Source organism: Oryx dammah, unplaced genomic scaffold (genome assembly GCF_014754425.2).
Source record: "Oryx dammah isolate SB20612 unplaced genomic scaffold, SCBI_Odam_1.1 HiC_scaffold_28, whole genome shotgun sequence".
Lineage (NCBI taxonomy): Eukaryota > Metazoa > Chordata > Mammalia > Artiodactyla > Bovidae > Oryx > Oryx dammah.
In genome coordinates, this window is record NW_024070212.1 from 89949816 (window position 1) to 89958619 (window position 8804).

Consider the following 8804-nt stretch of genomic DNA (forward strand, 5'->3'; position numbering starts at 1 on the left):
GTCTCCATCTCCACCCTCAGCTACCAGTCTTCAAGCGCTCCAGCACGGAGGCCAGAGCTGTGGCTCTGCAGACAGACCATCCCCAATTGAACTTCGGCTCCACTACTTCTAGCTGTGTGACCTTGGGCAAGTCACCCCATCTCTTTTAGCTCAGTATTGTCACCTGCAAAGTGATGCCAACTTCATCAGCCCCCTGGGGGGATTAAGTGAGATAATGCATGACAAAGCCCAAGTCAACGAAACTCTTACTTAATACCATTGACTTATGAATGTGACCCTGGGGGAGCCCGTTTCCTTCTCTGGCCTCAGTTTTCCTATTTCCAAAATGTGACTAGCATCACTATCACCCCCAGTACGGTCACTGTCATTGCTATTATTCTTAAGCACCCTACATGGCAGGGATTTAAGACATGTCATCTCACTTAAGCCAACTTGTGAGGTAGACATAGTTGTCTCCATTTTACGGATGAAGAAACTGAGGTTTGGGGAGGGAAAGTGCTGTGCTCAAGGTCACGTGGTGATGTTATGTTGAAACTAGGCTGAGAGAGACAGTGCATCGCCGAGCTGGGGGACAATGTAGCGAGCTGGAGCCTCTTGAGACCTCAGGCAAACGGTCTCAAACATGAGGGCTGTGCCCACTTGGGAAAGGACTGGACTGGCAGAGAAAGAGAGGATGGTTTTGTCTTCACAAACGTGCCCAGATACTGCCATTCCCAGCCCTCCGGGCAGCCAGCACATTGATTATCCTGCGTGAGCCACAGGAAATGACAGTCTTTATGACAGCGCAGTGTCTCCAGAAATGAAAGGGCTGAAATGATACCCATTAGCCAGGGCGCCCCAGCCCTGGAAGTGTCAGCATGGGAAACACGGTGCAGCTTTCCTGCTCACCGACTGTTTCCCCTTTCCAGAGGGCAAGGGTCTGTGGAGAAAGCCAGGGTTAGACCCCAGGTCCCTCCCTATTGGCATGTGGCCTTGAACTGTGCCTTCCCCCAGCCCAGAGCTTTGGCTGCTCCAGACAGCCTGGGCCTGCAGGCCAATGTTATCGATGAGGGAGCCCTTGCAAATGGCTGTGCTGATCCTCGAAACACCTCTTCTGGCCTGTAGGTCAGGCAGACCTGAGTCCATTTCCAGTCCTTTCTCTGACTCCATGCAACCTTGGGCAGGTTGTTTAACTTCTCTGAACCTCAGTTTCTTTATGTGCAGAATAGGGCAAGAAAGACCTTACTTAGGAGGTCACTGTGAGGACTGAAAGAACAAGGGGGTGCACCCCACATGGGGCCTCCTCCTGGGTCATTCAGGAGCTGGTTGCTGGCAGCTGCTTCTCGCAGGACAGTGATGGAAGCAGTCCTTGTGTCCTTGGCTTCAGAGTGAAGCCCACTGGACCACGAGGGCCATGTGGTCGCTCTTAGCTGTTGATGCCTTCTCCTGGGACACAGCCCACCATGTGGAAAGGCTCTTGAACTGTTGGTACCACACACACTGTTGGGGAGTAAACCAGCTGGGCACAGTGAGCTCATGAGCTAAGTTCATGTCTGTTTCTGCCACATCCTGGCCAAGTAACATTGGTCTGTCGACCCGTTGGTTCTCTGGGTCTCCTTAAGAGACACTACTCCAGCACCCACCACAAGCCCAGAACTGGGCCAAGGCACTGGGATCCAGAGAGAAGTGAGGCAGAGATGGTGTCAGAAACTGGACTTAGGAGTAGGGTTTTCAGCTTGGCTCTGCCCTAACCTCTCCAAATCTCAATTTCTTTATCTGTAAATTGGGAATAATAGTAGAAGCATTTTTTTTGAAGTTTAGGCCAGGCATTTTTCTAGATTTTTTTTTGTATTTACTTTCTTCTTTAAATCTCTAAACGGTAACTATAATTATTCTTTATTCAAAGAAACAGTGGAGGCAGAATTCAAACCCAGGCACTAACTAGATCTGTCTGCAGATCCCAGACTTAACAGGAGAGCAGATGAGGAGAGTCAATAAGAAAAACAGGTAACAATTTGTAGCTGTAACAGAAAATATTTTATTATTTTTAAATATTTTTTTCTGTGTGTGTGTGGTTTTTTTTAATCGACAGAAAGGAACTTAAAAAAAATATATTTGTTTGGCTGCGTCAGGTCTTAGTTGCAGCACATGGAATCTTCACCGCACCATGCAGGATCTTTTGTACGGATTCTCTCTCCTTGTGGTACACGGGCTCTGGACCTCACCAGGCTCAGTAGTTGCAGCACACAGGCTTAGTTATTCCAAAGCATGTGGGAGCTTCCCAGATCAGGGATCGAACCCATGTCCCCTGCATTGCAAGGCAGATTCTTATCCATTGGACCACCAGGGAGGTCCCCAAAATACATTTCAGCTATTGATATTAAACACTTTGTACCTGGTGTTCTAAGAATCTGAGCACTTCCCATAAGCTAGTTCCTTTAATCCTCTTAATAATGCTGTGGGGCAAGAGTACTGTTATGAGGCCCATTTCACAGATGAGGAAATTGAAGTGCTGAGAAGTTGAGTAACTTGCTTGAGGTCACAGCTTATAGCGCCCATTAAAAAGAGGCTGATGCTGATAGCATGAATTGTTCTACACACGCTTGTTTAGGCCTCACAGGAGACGAGCTTGGGCAGAGAATGTGGTGTTCCACCTACAGTCGAATCACTAGTTAGCGGTGGAGCAGGCTTCTAATCAGGGGTCTGATTTCAGAGTCTGGCAATGCTAGCATTTCGGGGCACAGTGCCCAGAGTGGAGCATGACTGCGGTAAGTATTGACCAGTCCCAGCCTGAAGCTGCAAAATGATTTGGGATTCCCGAGGTCCCAGAGAGGCCCTGACAAACTGCTGCCCCATCACGGGTACCTGGTCAGAGGCTGCTCCTGGTGGAGCCTTCCAGAAACCCGTGGCCACCCTGGCCTGCTGTTTCGTCCCTGAAGGTCTGGAACGCATGGTGCCCAAAGCCAGGCCCAGCTGCCCTAGAAACTGAGGCTAGGGCCTCCCAGGGCTACTCCACATTCCCCTCTGAAGTCAGCGAGGCTCTAGACTGGCTCCTTCCCAGAAAATCAGTGGGCTCACTGCCCTCTGCTGGCTTCCTCCAAGCCCACCCAGGCTCTAGGAAGGCTGCTCCGGCCTTCTCAGCACCCTGGCTTCACCTGGGCTACACTGAGCATGCCTGGCCAGCTCTGGGGGCTAAGCTGCAAAGAGCCTGGACACCATCTCTTGTGGTCTTGCCGCAGAAATGGAGATATAACAGTAACTGCTCCCGCTCGCTGAGTCCCCAGGCGTGCAGGTGCCCCACCCACTCTAATCTGCACGACCTCCCCACTTTACATGTGAGGAAGCTGAGGCTCAGCCAGGCTGAGGAGTTTACCAAAGACCACCTGCTAGTAAGTGGTTGAGAGGGAACTTGAATTCAGCTCTTTCTAGGGCTCTTTCCACAAAATCAAAACCACATGGAATCTCCCAGATGGTCTTCCTGATGTTTGTGCCAAGAATGTCCCCTTCAGGGATATTCATTCATGCCTTTGAGAACCTGATCCGGAACTTATAGGTGTTGGGGAAACAAGGCGATATGAATGGTGTGGGTAGCCTGCTCCTAAACCAACAGTGACACAAGGCGGGTGAGCACTAGGACCAGCGGAGGAGCCTCAGCACTGCCTGGAAGCAGGGAGGGTCCCCTGGGGGTGGTGGCGCCTGGGCAGGGTTCTGGGGAATGCGGAGGCACTGAACAGGTGAAGGGAAAGAGAGGGAGGGGAGGAAGGGCTCTTCAGGCAGGACATGGCTAGAGACTAAAGACTGGGGATCCCCAAGTCCACCAGGTGGGAGTGGAGGTGGAGGTGACAGAGAGTGGAGGTGATAGGCCAGAAGCACAGGTGGGGACAAAGCCTGGCTGTCGAGATACTTCCCACACAGCAGGGCCAAGTCCTGGGGGATCTGGGATGGCCACGTCAGGCTCCAAAAGTCATAAATCCTGTGCACTGGCTTTATAGCTGAAGCCTGGACAGAAGGCAATTGGCCTACGGTCACCCAGGAGAGCAGGAATCACACCCAAGTTGCCTGACTCCAAGGGACACCCTGTCCCTGCAGTACAGTCTCATGGCCCTTTCTCCTTCCTGGGGGGTGAGTTTCTACCTGATCACCATGGGTATCCATCAGGGACCCCAACCCCTGGGATTCCCCTGGCAACTCTGTTGACAAGGCCCCACCCGCATCACCTGGACGAGGGAGTTTCCCTGTCTTTGAATTCAAACACAAACAAACCCCAAACAGAAACTGCCCCACACCTGAGCTCCAGGTATTCACAGCCCAAGCCTGTGGGGTGTACACACCTTTTGGCTCACACCCAGGAGAGGGAAGGAAGCTGTTTGAATATAAAAACTCCTCTGGATGAGTGCCCAGCATTTTACAGTTTGCAAACTGCTTTCCGCAAACATTCTGTTCTTTGATCCTCACACCTGTCCTGAGAAGGAGGTGTTGCCCATTTTGCAGAGGGGGAACCTGAGGCCTGAGAAGTAAAGTGATGTGCTCAAGATCACCCTGAGAGTTACTGATGGGGCTAAGGTTAGAAACAAGCAACTGTAGGAGGCTGTGTGTGCTGACCCCACACCAACCAGACGGCTCGATCCTGATGAGTGTGGTGGGTAAAGCCAGGAGCCCTTTGGTCTGGGTGGAACAGAAGAGGTGCCACTGGGGCTGGGTCCTTCAAAGATGCACCGCAGTCACCAGGCAGGATGGGAGGAGGGCTTTCTGGGCAGAGGGAGCAGCGTGAGCAAAGGCCTGGAGGTAGGAAACCTGGAGGATGGTCGCAAACAGGGAGTATTCCAAGAGGGCTGGTGTACAGGGTGTGTGGGGCCAAGAAGGAGGCTCTCCTCCGTCCCAGGGGCCCTTTTCTCCCTTCCTTTGTCTCCCAGCTGCCTCTGTCAACATCTGCCTTGCTGTCGTTGTCAGCGTTCAGATCTGTCTCCTCCATCATTCTGGAAGCTTCTGGAGGTCAAGGACCCTATCCAGTTCATCTCTGTGTCCTTGTCCTCTAGCACAAGCCTGGGCTGGCAAAGAGATATAGTCAGTGAATGAATAAAAATGAATAAATGAATGAGCCCACAGTGCTGGTTGCATATGAAATAGCAGCCAACAGTGTTTTGAATATCAACTGTGTGCTACCAGGTGCTTGGCTAACTGCTTTCTACATGTATCCTCTCTTTAATCCATTGCCTGTGCTAGCTTTGAAATTTTATTATTCTTATAATCTGTTTTATACGTGAGGAGCCAGAGGCACAGAGAGGTGAAGTAACCGGAGCAAAATCACAAAGCCCAGAAGTGTCTCTGGACTTCAAACCTAAGCCACAGGCTCATCTGGGAGAGTCTGCCCACGTTCCCTGGTGGCTCAGATGGTAAAGAATCTGCCTGTGATGCAGGAGACCCAGGTTTGATTCCTGGGTCGGGAAGATCCCCTGGAGAAGGGAATGGCTACCCTCCAGTATTCTTGCTTGGAGAATTCCATGAATAGAGGGGCGTGGTGGGCTACAGTCCAGGGGGTCACAAAGAGTCTGACACAACTGAGTGACTAATACTTTTACTTTCTCAGGCACGTGGAGCGATGTCCTCCTGCACACACACATGTACACACACATGTATGCACACACACATATGCACACAGCATGGATATCCAGGCCACAGGCCTGCGCTCTTGGGCACCCACTCCTCCCTGGGTTCACTTATGCCTGGCAGGGCCTGGTGCCAGGCCTAGGGAAGGCGGCTGAGAAGGAGTCAGGGGGACTCTGAGCCTCTCACTCCCTTCTCCTCCGTTGCGGCTCCCTGTCCTGAGGCACCTGCAGCTCTGTCAGGGTAGTGGAAATGCTTTCTTTACAACTGACCCTGTCCATACAATCCCCAACACAAAATGTTGGTTCCCTGTCATGAAGGAAGTAAAGACTTCTGGTCTGCTTGTGGTGTAGCAGGCCCTGTGCCAGACTCCTTACTAACTGTGTCACTCCTGGAAAGGTTCCTCAGGATGTCCACGGTCATCCAGAGTCAGAGGCGGAAAGGGAGTTCCAATTTATGTGGGTGGGACCCTCGAGACCAGCATGTCCCTCACTGCCCAAGTTTCTCACTGGGACCCCCAAGCCTCTTTGAGGTCTGACAGAGGACAATCCAGCTACAAGGAGCAGAGTGGGGACCAGAGAGGGGAAGGCCTGGCTTGCGGCCACGCAGCCAGTGGAGAGGAGCTGGAACTAGGGCTAGCTGTGGGGACAGGTCACAAGAGCACCTGTCCATCCAGAGCTGAGATTGAGGCTGGTTAGGGGCTAGTCTAAAGGTTTGGGGAAACCCTGCCTGGACACCCGTCCTCTTTGCCGGCTCCATCTCAAAGTGAAGGGAACCTGGAAGGAAGGGGCCCGCTGGGTGTGGGGTGTCCAGACCAGGCCTGCAGTTCTGAATAGCAGGTGACTTGGTGTGCGTGCGTCCCTGCACTGGCTTTCACATGCGCAGCCGCACAGGAGCTCCAGTGAGTGTGGTTGGAGGCACAGGTGTGAGGGGCTGTGTGTGGCTGCATGTGCCGGTGCGTTTGGAAACACATGTGCGTCTAACATTATGCCCACTGCACTCTCACGTGTGCCTGGCCTGCTTGGCTCTGTGAAAGCCCGTCTCTTCCAGTGTCTCCTTTGATCCCCACCAAAGGGCTGTGAGGGGGTCGTGGAGAAAGGGAGGTTGAGAGGAAAGCAAAGGGAGGGGTGTTTGACTGCAGGAGGTGGCTACGTGCATGTGCTCACGCAAAGGGGTGCTCCTATGCATGTGTGTGCATGTGTGTGTACTCTGGAACGGACTGGGAGTGGTGATCCCTGAGGTCCCTCCTGGTTCTACTGAGCCTGTTCCCCCAGAAATGTCGGGTTTGGGGTTTTGGGGGGCCTGTGTGGGCAGGAGAGTGTGTACATGCCTGGTGAGAGAGAGCCCTTGTGTGCACTGTGGTTGTCTTCCTCCACCAGACAGTTCCTAAGGACCTGAGGCCTGAGGCGGGTAGGGGAGCCAGCCCAGAGGGTTGGACAGATGCTTTGGAGGCCACTCTGCCCACCCACCTGGCAGAGGTCTGGGTTGGCGTTGGGCACAGCGCCACCTTGTGGGGCCGCAAGGTGGGCTCTGCGGTATCCCAGGGAAGCTGATGACTTCCCCGGGGAGGATGGAATGTGACAGGGAAACATGGTCTGAGGGATCTGGCAGGTCAAACCACCAAGGAGCCGGCCTGAGCCACTGCATCCTGGTTGTGCCAATTTCCCAGTAGAAAAAAGGCTTTAAACGCCTCCTGGAAGGTTTTCTCCAACATCCCAGACATGGTCCTGAATCCTCCTGGCACCCTTCACCTCGCTTTTAATCTTAAGTCCTATTACCGTTGCTGAGAAAGATAGACACTGATCAAATCCTTAAAACTGGTATGTGTGAAAGGTGATCAGTTGTCCCAGCTTGCCTTGGCTTGCCAGGACCGAGGGGCTCCCCAGGACATGAGACTTTCAGTCCTAAAATCAGGGAAGCCTTGGGCAATTTGGACTTGTTAGTCCCCTAGATGGGTGAGTGTGTCAAAGGGGCAACACCCAGTGCAGTGGAGACAATCTCCACTAGCTTAGTGTGAAGGATCTAAGGAGGCTTCTGTGCCCTCACAGAAGTGTGCCCGGGTCTTGGGCAGTCTTGTCTGTCCTGGGAGTTTTGTTACCATCTGCGTGGTATTTGGTGATTCCCAGTCTGGGTCTCCATTCAGGCCTCTCTCCTGGGTTCAGTCCTTGTCCTCTGCTTTAGATGACAGCTCCACGCTGCCCCACAGGACAACTACCACACAAGCCTCCAAGGGAGTCATTATGTTCCCTGAGCCTCCTCCCCTCCTGTTACTCTCTCAGTGAGTCACTCTGACAGATGCCTAGGCTCATCTTTGATCCCCTCCCCTCCCTCACGTCCCACATCCAGCCAGTCAATTGCACGTGTCCCCGTCTCTTCAGTGTGTTCCTGTCTCTCTCATCCCCACTGCCACTACACTGCCATTGGTAACCTCTCCTGGCCTCCCTGCCTCCAGCCATTGCCCGGAGTTCATCTAGAACCTGGACAGACCACGGAGTCTGGGCATGGCTTAAAAATGAGTAAGGATGTTGGTTTGGACTTGGTTCTAGTTTCTAGGTTCTGAGAATTCTTGCCATGCTGGTCTGGGGACACTCCTTACCTACCCTGCATAGGAGGGATGGCGTAGGTCCCCTTTCTGTCCTTCAGTGTCTGTCTGGGCCCTGACTGAAGGCCCCTCTATTTTACCTCGGGCTCTTCCTGCCCAGGCCCCTTCAATGCTCCCCATTGTCCTCACGATGAAGTTGGAGCTCCACAACCTTGCCCACAGGGCCCTGATGACCAGCTATCATCATTCTCAGAGTGATACTTATATCCATTGCTCTACCTGTACCCACTGTGCTGCTGGTTTTCTAACTATGTTCTGTAGCGAAAGATATGTGTATAATGGGATGTGTGTGTGTGGGTGTGAATGCTGTGTGTATGGTGGTATTTGTGTATGTGATAGTTGTGATGATGGTGTGTGGTGGTGGGGATGTGTGTGGTGGTGGGGATGGTGTGTGTGGTGGTTGAGGAAATGGTGTGTGTGGTGGTGGGGATGTTGTGTGTGGTGGTGGGGATGTTGTGTGTGGTGGTGGGGATGTGTGTGGTGGTGGGGATGTGTGTGGTGGTGGGGATGGTGTGTGTGGTGGTGGGGATGGTGTGTGTGCTGGTTGAGGTAATGGTGTGTGTGGTGATTGAGGTAATGGTGTGTGTGGTGGTTGAGGAAATGGTGTGTGTGCTGGTGA